Source organism: Haplochromis burtoni, unplaced genomic scaffold (genome assembly GCF_018398535.1).
Source record: "Haplochromis burtoni strain Fernald_Lab_line unplaced genomic scaffold, NCSU_Asbu1 Contig_18, whole genome shotgun sequence".
Taxonomy (NCBI): domain Eukaryota; kingdom Metazoa; phylum Chordata; class Actinopteri; order Cichliformes; family Cichlidae; genus Haplochromis; species Haplochromis burtoni.
The window spans coordinates 1933783-1950326 of NW_024582379.1; the positions used below are offsets into that span (position 1 = coordinate 1933783).

General features: G+C 38.8%; 1 protein-coding gene across 3 annotated transcripts in view; it reads left to right on the forward strand.

Moving 5' to 3' along the window:
• The window catches only part of bmpr1ba (bone morphogenetic protein receptor, type IBa), a 66035-nt gene that overhangs the window by 7205 nt on the left and 42286 nt on the right, over positions 1 to 16544 (forward strand). For 2 of the 3 annotated variants that reach the window (XM_005916214.3, XM_042218352.1), the window contains exon 2: positions 14726 to 14782. The exons of the other annotated variant lie outside the window; for it this stretch is intronic. The gene's annotated coding sequence lies outside the window, so the exon portion shown is untranslated. The remainder of the gene's footprint in view (positions 1 to 14725; positions 14783 to 16544) is intronic. 3 annotated transcript variants of the gene reach the window in all.

Here is a 16544-nt window from a genome sequence, read left to right on the forward strand (position 1 = left end):
CACACATCACACTTTGGGTTTTTTTCTTACAGAGCATCACAAGCCATACTAACACTGAATGTCAGCAGACCTCAGTGCACTGTGTATGTAAATTATCTTTTTTTTAAATTCTGTTATCTAACCAAAAACTGCTTACTTAGACAACCTCATCAGTTTTCCTTTAACATCTGTGGTCCATACTGGGTGCAGGCATAATTTAGCAACACACCAGACGGAGCTTATTGTAAGATGTTTATTGATGTCACAGAACATTTGACAAAGTTGAATAATGTTTTAAAAGAGTGTGTTTTTTATTTTCTTCATTTCCTTTCAAGGATATTAAAATTGCTAAAAAGCTTTCCCACATTAAGAAGTCTTATGCAAGGCGTGCCTTGCAAAATTTGATCATGCGACTGCACACTGTGAATCCTGTGTAAGTAATCTATATAATTTTTTGGTCAGGTAAATTTACTATTTTACTAAGATAGTGCTTTTGGCAAGAAAAATGCCAAGGTCCTATCCAAACTGTCTGATGTGATGCAAAAATCCTGAAATAATAATAAAACTTCAAAGTTTATTTTTTAAATATATTTTAAAACTCTCTTAGGCCGTGCTAAATGTTTATCTTAGGTCTTGCTGTGCTTCTGGTGACTAAGCACCATATTTTGTTGCTCTAAGTAAGGCAGGCTGCCACCGTTTCTGACGATTCAAGCTAAACTTTTCTCTGCTTCTGTCTGGAACCTTAAGAGAGTCTAACTCCAGCATTAACATTGTTTTATTATTAGCCATAGCTGCTACCTTGATGATAACAAGCGTCGTGCTGGCCAGTTTAACATTTATGATATGTGTTTAATACTTAAGTGTTGTTGAAACCGGATCTTTATTGACGTCTTGAAATTCCTCGTCAAGTGTTGTTCAAAGGTGTGAATGTCAACTTCTGTTCATGCATTCAGCTGCTAATGAGGGGAGAGGTTGTGAGAGCTTTGTGAAAGTGCTGTGTGAAGTTGTGTGTCATCCACAGGAGGCAAATAAAGTTATAAAGTAGTGAGTAGTAATAAAGAAAGGTGTGTAGATTTATTTTGTTTTGTTTCAAGAACTGGACAATGCTATTACATGTTATTATTTCCAAACTGTTCTATTATGTTTGTCATTGCCACAGAATACATAGAGTGAAGTGCCACAATCTCAATCTGTCATAAAAACTTTTGGCAGGACAAGTGAGAAGGAAGTTATTATTTTACAGGTTAAAACCCCCCAAAACAAAACACACATCTCTGAAATTGCCAGGCGGCCATTGCAAGCTCAAATTTGTTCTCAGCTGAAGTGACTAGATGTTGCATCTGAATGCCTCCCTCGTCAGTGCTCGTCTTGAACTGCAGATAACAAGATATTATCTGACAGGAAATTTCCCCGCTGAGTTAAATGTAGATGATTGCATTACAGATGAGGTAGACACTGATCGAACCAGCAGGCATCAAACTCTATTCTCGAGTGTGTGCGTGCATGTGTGTGAGTACAAGTGAGTGAAAGAGAGGTATCAAAAAGAATGCTTTGTAAGCACGTGTAAGTTTGGGACAGAGTGGGACAATGACCTGATAAGTTTGAGCTTCTGTGTTGGGCTCTATGAAGACTGAAACGTCTACATGTAAATCATGTGGGCGTCCAGTTGTCATGGACAACCCTGAACAATGAATTTTCATGTTTTTCCAGGTAGAAGAGAATGAGTAGGTGTTAGAAGAATGTAGTTAGATTGGGTGTTCGACTACTGTATATAATACAGGGTGAATTTGTGTTAATGTCAGAGATATCGTTTTAACAAAAAGGTCATTCAGCTGCACAGTATCATTATCTTCATTACCACTCTGCTGCCCCTCAGGGTGGACCTTTTAAAAAAATAACCTCTCCTGATGTCATGATGGAGTCATTCTGCCCCTGTGCTCTGTAATTCACACAGGCCGCAGAATTCAGCCACTCCTCCTCCGGTGTTGCCCTTTTTCTTTACTTTGATTAATGTGATGACCTGGTATAGTCTTTTTAAAAGGAATACCTATAATACCCCAGCCTTGGGCTTACTAAAGAGATATTTCCATGACCCAAAGGCGAGATCAGCAATTCACTGTGCGATGGACTTTGTGGCTAAAATAAAGCCGGTGGACAATATAACACAGCCACATAGAGTGACGGTATGAAAATGTTTAAATTATGATTTATTAGGCCTGTTTCCCACAGGGAGTATGATAAAACATACTACCAGCCAGATTCTGATCTCATTATTTGGGTATTTTCTTTCACTGCAGGTCCTACAGCTCGACTCCGCTAGTTTCTTTTCTGTTTTTTGGCATGTGCAATCTTTACAGACGTGACGTTTGGTGACTTCTAGTCTTGTCTGAAAAAGTACAAGGACCTCTTTTAATTGCTAAGTGAGAATAGTATATTGTTCTTGCAAAAAAGCCCTGATCCCAAACATAAACAGGTTGAGCCCCGAGGATGCTTTAAATCATATAGTTTTTTGCTTTGAACTTTCAAGCTGTTCTCTATTTTGTAGACCACAACTGTCTTCTTGTGTTTGGTTTGGCTCTGCTCTAACCAAAGTAATCACTAGACCTGTAGTTCACTCGAAGGGAAAAAAACAAGAGAGAAATGATGGAGTGATGAGTGGGGAACTGGGAGGGGGTAAAGAGGTCTGAGGATAGAATGATAAACATCTGGATTCACTTTGGGACAATTTCATCCCTCTTGCCCCCAAAAACCTAAGACCTCAATTTCCATGGTACCTCCTTTGAGGTGCCATTCCATCCGCAGTGAAAGAAATATTTGCCTGATAGCAAGTATCTTTGTTAAGTTTTAGGAGATGCCTTTATTGAGATTTCCTGAAGCCGTTATTAAGACCCAAACCTGGTCCTGAATATCGATTTCTCTTGGAGTTTGAGTGAAAATGGGTTAATTTATCGACAGTGGCATCAAGCGTCAGTTTGTGGTTGTTGTTGTTTCAGATATTTTCAGTGAGAGAAATTACTTCAAGCTGTGGCTGTGCTGTTAATTTTTTAAGAAATGCCAGAGAGGTTAAAGGTCAGGCCGAGTGATGGAAAAACTTTGACTTCCTATCTTCCAGGCAGGATATGTAAAACACATGAGCAGTTCTGCGTACTGTGTTTATTTCCACATGTTCAGACATAACAAAGTGAACAGAATCTGAAGGATTTGAATCTCACGTTACTTTAGTTTCGCAGAGACTGACAGACGGGAGTTACAGCTGAAAGTGACTGAGGCAGAAGGCCGTATGCAGTTGTCTCTTTGTCTCTCTTTGTTTTCTCCCCCTATTTAACCCACTTAGTCTTCACTGTGTTGTCCAGTACTCCACACAAATGCATTTAGGTCTGGAATGATAAATGGTTTTCTTTGATTCATGCAGATGTGTCTTTGGCAAAGGAGTGGCAATAATGTGTATAATCAAACTCAAAAGTCACTGGTTGTTATTATTCTCTTTTCACCATGTCTTCTTCTGTCTTTTCCGCTATCTTTCTCTATTTTTGGCCTCAACAGATAAGTGCAAAATGTGCTGCTGCACACTGAACTGTTTTGTGTGGCATCATCGATACCCTCCTGACTGAAATTGCATCCATGTTGTCTGTGCAAACACTGCCTCCCCATGAGACATAAATTCATGATAGGCTCATCAATATGTTTTCCAAAGTCATTATTCCAGAGAAATTAAATCTGATTGATGCCGAATTGAATTAAACCTCTGAGATATTGAATCTGATGCATGTGAAATCAAATCTCATGGGGGTCTGTTTCTTCACTTGCATGTCCGGTGGATTTATTCATATCCACCTCAAAAGGCAATTACAATATGAAGCAGGCCTATGGGAGTCTTTGTGTTGTGTTCTGTGTAACAGCGTAATGCTTATTGAATCAACGCATTGATAACAGCAGCCACTGGGAAATCTGTTGCTCACTGACATCTGCTGGTGAGCTGAATATGAACGAGATATTTACTCTGTTATCTAGTCTTTTGTTTGGTGTCTTTAGAGGCTTACAGGGAGTTTAGTGAGAGGTCAGTAACAGGAAGTGAGTGGATGAAAAATATGAGGAAAACGTAAAGATCGTAATATAGCAGATAGCACTGTAGCTGGGTTGCTGTTGTTTGTAGATTTAATAAGGTGATATAAAAACAGAACTGACCAGATGGCCAACACTGAACCAGCTCTGCCAGATTAAGAGGCAGCAAGCTCCAAAATGCTGAGGAAATTTGGAGTAAGAGAGTCCAAGAGAGACCAGATGTCCGTAACAGGCCTCTATAGGTCGCAGACCAAACTATCAAGCAGATGACTACACAGCATTAGGATGACTGCATAGCATTAGGACCTTGTGCAGGAAACATCAGTCATGTGCCCATGAATTTCTTTTTCTGATATTGTTGCCTTTTTATTTCTGCACAGTGTCATCTTCTGAATACTCTGTTTTTTCTCTCTCTCTCACCATTCTTGGTCTTTCTTAGGATGCTCTTTCTGCTCACATATAGTAGATTCTCTTTCAAACAAAGGCATACATTGACATCTTTAGATGAACCAAACAGGGTGCATGCATGTGCACTAATCTGTTTCACATGCTCACTGATTTTATATTCAAAGTAATACGCTGGGAGCAGTGTTTTTACAAGCCATAACCCCTGAACCATGTCCATTGAGCTTCCTGTAGGGGGGGACTGCATACCCTGCAGTCCTACCTTGCTGTGATACAATATCGTTTAAGGCACACAGTTCGTACTTGTTCTCAGCCAGCTTTCTGCTGCTTCTTTATGCTGTTTCTAGTAATGGGTGACATAAGACCTGCTAGTGGCATGACATTCAGTTGAGGCTTAAAATGTCCTGTGCAGAGGCAAGGTGATGGACATCATATATATATAAAATTAACCTGTTTTATTACAATAATAAATGATATTCTACAACAATAACAAAAACAAGCACTTGTTTCACCATGAGCTTTATGCTTCAGAGCTTTTAAACCACTGTATGACCTAATTTTACAAAATTCAACAGTACTGTAAATGATTAAGTTCCAGCAGTTCTCACATAACTTATTTTATACAATTTTAAAAGATCCTAGATTTCACAAAAACAAAGTCACAGTTCACCTGGCTTCGTCTAGATGACTGGTATCTATTATAGCTTTGGGAGTCACTGTATTGCTGCCAACAAACTTAGTTTAATAAGCAGCAGACAGAAGTGTGACAGAAATCAGGAGGCAGACAGACATAAGCAAGTTTGTGTGGTTCCTGTAAGTCCTGTAGAGAAGACTTCTTTACTTTTTTTTTTTTTTGAAAGCTTACTGGCTAGGAGGGCGTCCTGTTCTCTAAACCTTGCTCCTGCAGATCTCCTGGTTCTGCAAAACCGGCCGCAGCAGACATTCTGCACAGGGCTTCTAGTAATGATAGCAATGCAATGTGTTTTCTTCTGTGTGCATGTGTGGGTGTGTGTGCGGCAAGTGTGTGTGCATGCTTGTGTGCGCTTGCAAGTTTCGCCTTAGAGGCATCTGTTGCAGGTTTCAGGCACATGTTGTGGGATTAAGGAATTAGCCATAACAAATAACCTCATGCACACACCCTTGCCTGCGTGCCCAAAAGTCACCACATAACACTCCAAAATTACAACCCGAGACCGCTGTACACATCCACACTTGTTCCACCAGGGCTCAAATCTTGGAAGCTCAGCTCTGTTCATCTCTACCTTTCTCCACTAAATCTTGGCCACACTGTGTTAAAGAAAAAGGACTCTTAGTAGGAATGAAAGTTGCCTTAATGTTAGGGTTACATTAGTAAAAGATAAGGTAATAGGACGGGGGAAAGCCAAGTTGTCAGAGACTGCCTTTGTCCGAAAGAGAAACACAATAAAGCACACTGAGCTTTCCAGTGTTTCCCCCAGGTTCAGGTTCTAGCTAATCAACAGTGCACACAGCCGTGACTGTTCTGTTCCAGGGGACTGGCTGAGGGATGGAGGGGGGTGGGGACATGGGGTAGGACAGGATGAGGGTCGTGCTTGAAACGGGTTTATAAGGGTGGAAGGAGTTAGAGAGTGCATGCAATTGCATGATTAAGGTGTGTGTGTGTGTGTGTGTGTGTGTGTGTGTGTGTGTGTGTGTGTGTGTGTGTGTTACCATGTTCATGTGCCTGAGCGTCTTTTTGTAGGGGATAAACCTAAAGGGGCCTGTGCATGTGTCCGTTAATTGTACATGCAGATGAACAAATTATGTCAGTGATACAAAGTCGCTCAATAATGGAGAGTTTAGTTTGTGTTTTTAGGCTGTGCTGTAATCACTATCAGATATCAGAGTGGAGGAGAGGGACGGAGGAAAGAGACTGTGTGAGTGAGAGAGGAAAAAAGAGAAATAAAGATGAAGACAAATGGCAAAGCAAGAAAATTCTTAAGGTAATGGACAATAACGTAGTATATGCATACAATATATGTTTTAACTTTATACTGTGCACACACACATTGCTGTAACTTAACTATGTATAACACAAATATCAAAAGTCAGTAAACTAAAATCATTTGGTGTGACTTTCTACTTTAAATTTTCTAGGCTGCTTGTCTAATGGTCATCTGCTCTGTAGCACAGTGCAAGCCCCTGTCCTTGTTCAGAAACGCAACTGAATGCTGTTGCTTGCTCCTGATTTACATCCCCGGCAAGGATGGAGGAACTTTTGGGTGGCATGTTTGGTTTCTTTGCATATGAAAATGTGTTGCAGCAATTGAGTCCGCAGGCTGTAGCAGGATATCAGCAAGGCAAAGTCCTAATCATTTTCAGATGGTGGACAGAGTCCATGCGTCTGGAGCCATTTACGAGGTCTGCGGCCACCTGGATGCGAGGTGGCGGTAGGGCAGCAAAATCCACCCGATATGACTGTCCTTTGTTGTCTAAGAAGGTCTGATGTGGAACACAGGTAATATGATATGTATGAATTAGTGGGCAATTTCATATGACAAATTAGTGTTGTTGTTTTTTTCTTTTGAAGGTAAAAGTTTAAATATTTGTGTTGGATTACTATTTGAGTTTAATTCGTTAACAAACAATTGACCAAAAAAAAAAATCATGACAGTGTTGTCACTCGTACTGAAACTCAGAGTCAGATATTTTTTCTTCAAAGGCTGCTCCCTGCAGTTATTAAACTGTAATAGGATATGACGGGCAGGAAATCTGAAACTTAAGATCATTTTGAGAGGGAAAGGATGACCTTTAGAAACTGGCGTGAGAACTTTTCAGGCAAACGTTTGCCAATCGTTCCTCAACCTCAAACATGGCCTGTGATTTAGAAATGTAGAAGTAAGCGGACTCATGACAGCCAGCTAGAATGGTTTCTTACTCAGACATTACAGAGACATTAGACAGTCTCCTTTCTAGCTGATGCAACACATTAGGAATCATTCTCTCTTCTGCCAGTGTAATTTAAAAAAAAAAAGAGTATTACTTTGTTAATGTGCTTGTAAAGTGTGGATTTAAAGACCTGCTCTTCCTGCTTTGTGTGTTTTTCTGAAATGTAAAACAGTGTTAAGGAAGTTGCTTTCACTGTCAGTACTAGAACTGAAAAAATCTCGAGATGCTAGTGATACTTTACATTATTGTGTACAATATGCCATTTATAAAGTCGTTTATTTGAGCGACACCTGTTCATACTTGACTCGTGTAGTGTTTACTTTGTCAGTGATATTTAGTTCTATAAGAAACGCTTCGGTGCCAGGAACTTGACTTAGCTACATATGTTGTTTGACATCTGAACAAAAATGGTTTAGAAATAAGGAATGCACACATGTAAAGTAAAACAATCAGTTTGACCAAACTTCTGTTTTAAGGTTTAATAAGCTCAGACTGGCACATACAAATGTGAGAGGTTCCTTTGGGTGAATGTAAACTTAACAGAGGCAGGTGATGGATGTCAAATAAAATCTAAATAGAAACTGTAACACACAGCTGGTAAAACAATGAATGCTTTGAATGACTGACTTAAATAATTAAAATGCCTACGTAGTAGCATGTTACTCAGAAATGTCCACAATCTTTGTTGCACTTCCAAGAAGTTTGTAGACTAGATTTGGGATCATTTTCTCTGCTTTGCATTATGCTGGTCTGTATTTTTCTCTCTTAGAAGCCTTCCATCACTATAACAATCTATATAAACATGTAAAGTGGTCAATATATATCAGGCTAACACATGACTTTACATATCTTACTTGTACAGTATGAAAATCACCAGCACTGTATTGTTTTTCACAGAGATTTCTGTTGGGCTTTTTCATATCCCTTTTGGCAGGGATGCTGCTGTGCCATGCAGGGTCCCAGGAACTCATTCCAAACCTTTCTCTGACCCTGTGCAAATGTATGTAATTAAGCAATGAAAACTTGCCATAGCCAGGCCTTCTGCTGCAGGAAATTAAGGATAATCTGGAGGCTGTGGGTGCTCTTTGTTGCCACAAGGCCTTCTCAAGGTAAAGTGGCTCTCCTGCAAGATTGGTTTTCATCCCTTATGAATTAGTTTTGCGTGTTTCTGCTTACTGTGCCCCTCTTCTTACCTCTCAGTGTTGTTTTTCTGTCTTCTTGTGTGTCTGTTTTTTCTTAGTACGTCTTCTAACCCTGCCCATAACACATTGTTGTATACTTGTAAACATATGTAGAAGGTTCAGCAAAAACAGCAAAGTTAAGCATTAGACACTGTCACAGTGTGTCTGTTCTTTTTCACATTCTAGCACGAGGGCTTTATGGGAATGGATCTCATATTGGATAAAGTACTACACGCCCATGTTACAGTCTTTATCAATATCATTTTATTATAATCGTTGGGTCGACTGTTGTTGTTATTTGGCACTATCTGAAAAAAACAAAATGAATTAAATTAAATTTTATTCAATTGTAAGGATGTTGGTAGGGAACGTGATGACATGATAATATGAGATGTGGAGATGTAAATTAGACATTAATGCTGTGAAATAAAATTAAAAAAAGATGCAATGTTTTCATGGGGTGTTATAGCTGCGTAAATGTTACAAGTGGGTCACTATAGCCCATTGGTTAGTGGTTGCTAGGTTAAATGATGACATTATATTTTTTGATATAGATAAGAACCTCCAGGGGCTGAAGATGCGCGTGTGTGCCAAATTTGGTGGCTCAAAATCTGTTTGGGGACACACATAAGATGTTTGTATATTACAGTAAGACATCCAAACAGAGATATTGAAAAGCAAGTTATTTTATATTATGTGGAAATAAGCCAAAACATTGGTAGCAGGAGTAAAGCAGTGCATTTTCTTTAAACTAATCTTAAAAATACTTGGTTCTAGAGCTTAAAATTCTTTTAAAATCAATTGACCCAGTCGGCATAGCCTAGAGTCACTATGGGCATTTTGAACTCAGCAGTGAATGTATTTATTTTGCAGTGGGTGCACTGTGGTGTTGTATATCACTGTGGTTGTTGTTTTTGTTGTGTTTAAAGAGGCGTAGAGAAGACAAAAAGAGAAGCGACGTCTGATAAGATTTACCAGCAGGATGATGCTGTTGCTGAATTTTTAACAGTTTGGATCTTTCAGTCATTGTTTTGCAAGTAAAAGCTCCACATCACAGCTCTTTTAGCAAGGCACCAGCTTAAAATAAAAACAGGGTTTCCATGGAAGAACACATGGAAAATGAGAGAAATGGATAAAAGCTCTGAAAAACATTCTGTGATACTGGAAAATAATTTCTCATCTTTTTCCTTTGTCAGATGACGTTAGAATAGCAGGGTGTGAGTACAAGAGCTAAAAAACCTCTAAATGCTCAAAGTTGATTTTAAACAGTGAGTTAACTTTCAAAGGCAAACATCTGTAAACATCAAGATTTTTCTGACAATACTGAATATCAGCCTCTGTTTTTTTTTTTCCCCAACTTTAACCTGCTTGCTTTTGTAAATATTTCAAAGCTTTGGGTTTTATTTCTAAAAAAGCAATTTCTATGTAGGTAATCATATATCCAGCCTACAGTAGATCAGAGATGAGATGAGATCACAAAAGTTAAGTCTGAGTTTAACCGTTCTCAGGCTCTCTGGACAGATTTTAAGTCATTTTCCTTTTTGGAATTCTGACTTGATGAGGTTGATCAGTGTTATACACTCTGTTGTTGCGCTGTTCTTCTTGCTGAAGACAGTTGTTTTCATTCTGGCTCTATGTTCTGCTGCAAAAATCATTTGTGATCACACAGATGTCTCCCTCATGGGATTTGGTATGGATTCGGAATAATGTTCCTAATTGTTTTAAAGACTTCCACAGAGAGACTGGTTAGTCTATGGCGCACAACCCATCTGACATTTAAACCATCTGTCCTGGAAAAAGTCAAGAATCTGGTGTAAAACTATAAATGGGACAATTTAATTATCCAAACAGACTCAGCTGTTCATATTATGTACTGAAAAAAATGCACTTAATCATAATAGACAGTGAATTTGATGCATTTAATTTTTAAAGTTTCCTTTGCATACGACATCTTTTTGCCTCACAATGTTGAAATGAAATTTTTTTTTAAAAAGTTTCAGAGCTAACAGGTGGGAAAGATTTGGTAACCTGGCTGGTAAGTAGATTTTTTTCCCTTGCTTCTCCAAGTTGCGGCTAAACACTGAGGGGTCTATTGAGGCAGTAATGAGTCATATCCTTCAAACTGCTGTTCTGTATCTCAGACACCTCCTAAAATTCAATTTGCAGTGACCTTCTCACACATACGCATGCATCTGCAGACACACAGGTCTAACCTGTTCACGGCTCTATACTGTACTTCGCACCTCTGGGGGTGTTTTCTGGGGAAACAAATCACGTCAGTTGCCATAGTGAATGTGTCAGTCAAACTTATACAAACACACTCTACAGTTTCTGGCATGTGTTGCAAGCAAGGTGGTCTACACTTTATTGAAGAATAAAGGTAAATCCTGTCAGTCAATGTCAGACTGTCATCTGCCAGAAGAAGTATAAATATTTTCAGTAATAACATGTTATAGAGATATGGAAACAGTACATTTTAAAATGTTTGTTTGAAGGGGGGATAGTTCAGCTGAGGTCGAGTTGCAAAATATGGCTGCCTGGATTTTATTGGAGTTGGCTTGCCCAAGAAAATTAAAGCTCCATGTTTGGCGCTGATATTGCTATTGTCTCATAAACGGATCTTGAGAATGCTTTTCATCAAAGAATTTTTTTAAAAAAAAAAAGAAGAAACAAAAAATATGAACATCCTTGACATTGTGTTGCACTTCACATAACTCTTTGGATTTAAAGAGTTATGTGCATTGATACAGAGCAATTTTAAAGTGGCATGCAAACCTGTCTGTGTGCAAGATCTGTTTTCTAGCTGGGTAAAATAGTCTGTCCTCCATAGTATCACTTTGATCGCCTACTCACTAAATCTCCGACTTTCCACTGAGTCTAGTTTGAAAATTACTTGAAAAAAATTGGCATTTATAAGTTCTGTCTCGTTCCCAAGCGTCGCTTTTTAATGCCTTTATGGCTAATAAATGAATTGATAGTTTCCATACTAGCTAGGTTACAGAAAATACAGAGCAAAATGTAAATGTCTGTATATGAGAGAGAAAGAAACCAGCCAACAGAAGTGCCTCTCAGCAGTAATGTGTGACTTTAGGGTTAAATGGCCAGGCTTGCTGAGTGATTGCCACATTAGCCAAAAGTATGAATAAATCTTCTGTTCAGAAATTTGACTATTTATGGACTCACATGAATTTGATCATGTGTTTTCTTTTAATGGCTTTTTAGGTTTTACTAAATTCTCTGTGGCCGCATTGTTAAGCTCTGCCGATGTTGGAGTGTGGGTGGTATGTTTAATGGTTTCAGATTGGAATAGATTTTATGACAATTTTAGAATTGAATACTGGCCACAATACTATAAATGCATTTTTTTCCATAATAGAATTGATTTATTTCAGCATCAATGCTATAGTTTACTCAAAAATAAGCAGCAGGTCTGCAGAGAAGTTTACGTCTATATACAGACCTATGGAAAATAACGTTTTCAGAGCACTCAAAAAAGAAGTGCACCCTAAGATTTACAATAGCTTGTAGAAACATCCTCAACAACTTGAAATAAACATTTAGGACTTTCAGTCTGTCACATCATTGTGGAGGAATCTTTACCCACATCATTGTTTCAGTTCACTGAGGTTTTCAGACAGGCAAGGCTCCCTTCACATCCAGTATGAGCATTTAGGTCAAATTGAGGTCTGGACTCTGACTCAATCATCGCAGCAGCTTGATTCTTTTCTTTTTCAGTCATTCTGTCATAGATTTGCTGCTGTGCTGTTGCTTTTAGACAGATGGCCTCTTTGGTATAGACAATATAGATAATACTTTCATATTAGAGAAGTTTGTGACCAGCCTGATAACTGCAAGTTGCCCAGGTCCTGTGGCTTCAAAAGAAACCCAAATCTTCACTGTTCCTCCATCGTGCTTGAGAGTTGGTATGAGATGTTTGTGCTGATACACTGTGTTGTTTTTGTTTTGGTTTGGGGTTTTTTGTCAAACATTGGACTGTGCATAGTCAGACATCTCCACTTCGGTGTCATCTGTCCTTTGTCCACTTAACAGACAGCGCAAAAATGGTTTGTTTAAAATCAACTTTGCAAACCTAAGCCAGTGTGTTGTTCTTTTTTAGAAAAAGAAGAAGCTTTCTTCTGGCTATCCTGTCAAACAAGCCACACTGAATGAACTTTAATGCTTAGCATGCTAATTGAAGTCTGAAGAGTTCGTTTGGGTTTTTTTTTTTTTTTGTTAATGTGTCTAAATATTTCATAATCTCATGTTGGGGCGAATTTGCTGGGACGTCCACTCCTGGGAAGATTGTGGCATTATGATAAGACACAACGTTTCAGTTTTTCACACGACTGCTTTAGTCTTTTTTAATGAGTAAAGTTCTTTGAAATGCTGAATATTGTGATGATTATCATGGCATGCAAACCTGAGGTATATACGTCAGCTGAATTTGTCTGAACATGAGGCATGTACCTCACCCTTTTTTATTTATGGCTTTATATCAGTTCCAATATAAATATGCTGCAATTCGATTGCACCACATTCACAGTTACCAAGTCACATCTTTTTCTTATGTCTCACGTTTTAAGTGGATGGGAAAACATGCTTTTCAGTAAAACTTTTGCTTTCTGGTGCTGCCATTCTCAAGTCACCCTACCTGTCAGTGTTTTCATTGCCTATTGTAAAGCAGAGAGTGAAATAACAGTTTGTAGGAACTCAGTGAAAGAAGGGATTTGAGCAGTAATCCTCCTCACTGATCCTTTTTAGAAACAACCGTCTGGCACACAGCCTGGCCCTCGCCATAACACGCCTGCTTTTTGATACCTGAAGGCTGAACTGCAAACTGACACCCACAGTGGCATTTTCTGCTTTTCACATACCTCACATCAGAGACTCTCTGAAGATATTTTCCTCATTCGGTAAAATCGTTGGCTGCTGCAGGTGAGCTCAGGTATTAACCCTGGGGTTAACGCACACTGGATCCTCACATCGTAATATTAATGCTGACATTTTTGAAGAGGTTGGAAAGTGCTCATGTCATGCTATGAGTTATTTTCCTTCACTGTTCAGGTCATGTCAAGCCGAAACAGATATAATTATTTTATTTGATAAAATATGGTGTAAACAAAGACGTCCTTGGTCCAACTTGTACAGATATTCTCATTTTATTTGGTTTTGCCCTAAGCCGATATCCAGTCTCAGCTCAGCCTGTTTTAAACAAATGCTGTCTGTCTTTAGAGAGAACAGCTGCCAAAATATGAGTCTACCCAATTAATTTTTACTCCATAAATCTCCGTCTCTTGAAGTCGAGCCTGGGCTTGGGTTAAGTAGTCATATTTTATCGATGCAGTGATCATTACTATTCGTTATCTTCTGTCTCTTGGCTCTGCAAACAAACACATGGTTTATTTGTCACAATAATAATTATAATAAGAAATTTGGTGTGGCATCTTTAAAGGTATATTTGAAAATACACTTTATTTTAATCTGGATAAGGCTTAAGCCATGACAAGGCTAGAAAGCTTAAAGGTAGACTTTATCTTCATTCTTAATATTTTTGACCCACAGCAAATACCTGCATCTTTATCTTTGTCATTAACCTTTATTGGAGTGAATTTCAAACTTTTTCCACTGCTTGCTTGAGAAATGCATTTAAGTTTGTAGAAGCTTTGATTTATGAGCAGTCTGGCCTTTTTAACACCTAACGTGAAGTGACCTCTTTGTCAAGTGGTTGTTCTGACTGTGGGGGATACTGTATGTAGAAAAGGCCACAGACGCACAGAGTAAGCTGTATACTGTCTCTCTCTGCACACACACACGTGCACACCCTGTTTCTCTCTGTAACCATAAGGCTGGAATGGTTTATAGGGGGGTAATAAAAATGGACGCTGTGTGAAATGAATCCAGTTTAAATTACCGTTTTTTGAGGCTGTGTTTTTCTTAGAGATGAAGAAATAGAAACACCCATGTGTTATGTTTATATAAAGGATTTTTATTTGAGCTTAATTTTCCATCTTTACAGGTGAGATTCTGTACATCCACACCCTTCAGTTCCTAGATGTCTTAAAATGGTGCTGTCCTTGGCATATTTGGCTGTCTGGATTACAAAAAACAAAATGCTAAAATTTAAAGTGCCTTTAAATATGCTTTTGTAAAGTGAAGACTGATTTATTTGTGTTTCGTTTGTGTGCACACAGGGATTGTAGAAGTGTGATCAGCCCTCCCTACCAACAAAAGTTGGCTTACAAGTGCTGGTAAGAGAAAAATCATTCATATCACTAGGATTTTTCTGGAAATACAAAGATTTAAAGCTGGAGTAAACTGTTCTGACTAAAATAACCCACAATGTATCTAGTGTACATGCCTAAAAAGGACGGCAGTAAATGGACACGGTTTCATGTTTGTCTGAAATTCAAAGTTTGCCTAGGGCAACACAAAGATAGTGATAACATGTCCTTCATAAATAGCTCTACATTAAGCTTGACCCAAAACATCTTACTCAAGGTTCACAAGCTCCCTTCTTGTTTACATAATCACTTGCTAGTCTATTAGGAAATTGAATCAAACCAAATATCCAGTGCAGTGGTAACCTCAGCAAGGTTGCTATCAAAAAAGCTTTCTGTCAGGTGGCCCCTGAGGTTCAGATACATTCAGATTTCTGTTTTGGTGAATGTGGCAGGCAGACCTACAAACTGCTGCTGGTAAAAATGGAGAGAGATACGAGTGCGTCTATAGGCTGTCCTGGCCACATACAAGGAGGAATGATTTAGTCTAACTGAATTAGTAGATATGTGAGGATGAATATAAACACTAAACAACTGAAGGTAAAATGGTATTAAGTCAAAACCTTTTTTTTTTTGTGTTGTTCTGGCCACACTACAAGATACAGATGACTTATCTATCACACAAGATGGTGTGAAAGTGTGCAACAAAGGATAAGGAGACCATGTACATAGTTGATTGTTACTGATACTTTATGCTATCAACATATACATGACTGAATTGATATATAAAAATAAAGACCTAAATTAGAAGCAGCTGGTAATGCAACAAAACACGGTAGTCCTGGTTACGTATATACAGTGAAATGAAATTCTCATCTGAAGTCTCTGCCGTTGACCTCTGTTAGCTTCTTGTTTTTATGAATTATATTAATCATGGACCCAGACTGACAAAAATGAACATTCTGTTATAGATAGACTACAAACTCAAAGGCAGTCTGCCACTGTCCTGGTAGATCAGCTGATAGCAGCTGATATCATTGCAAACCCACATCAAGTGGCCGCTTAGCTTATACCCTTCTGTGCAAATCTTGCGTACAAAAGGCAGACTATTTATGTCGCTTAATCCTGCCTACAGTTGCCGCACATGTGCAAGCCTTTTTGCAACCCTGGGTTATTAATGACATATCCGTTGCCAGTGATGCTTGTTGTGTTCTGCGGGAGGTATCTTACTGTTGCCTTCTCTTGCATGTGTTTGGAAGAGCAGAGGGGGACCAGAACAATTCCATGCTGCCAAATATGAACTGTTGTAGATGGAAACGATGATTTAGTCTAACTGAATTAGTAGACATGTGAGGATGAATATAAACAAAACAACTGAAGGCTTTTGACTCTAGTGGTTATGACTGATGTCTAATGCTGTAGATGTCATGTTTCCAAATCCATGTCATGCAGTATTTAAATGTTAAATGTCTAATCAGAGTGCTCAAACTCATTTGATTAGTAGGTTAGCTCCTTTTTAAGGAAGGTGTCGAGCCTTCAGTGGAGTCAGTTGCAGGGCCTGTATTACACAGCAGCCTGGAACCACTGAGTGGGAGACACATGTTTTAGCAGAGCCATTACTGCTGTAACATGAGGAGATGTTTTCATGTGCACACCTACAACCTGACACACTCACAACTGCAGGGACAGAAAAGTGAACCCACATATACACACAGGTGTGCTGGCAACAGCATCTTACACCATAGCAGGGCTCTATCCTGAGGTACACGCTGCAGATTGGAGACACCAGCAA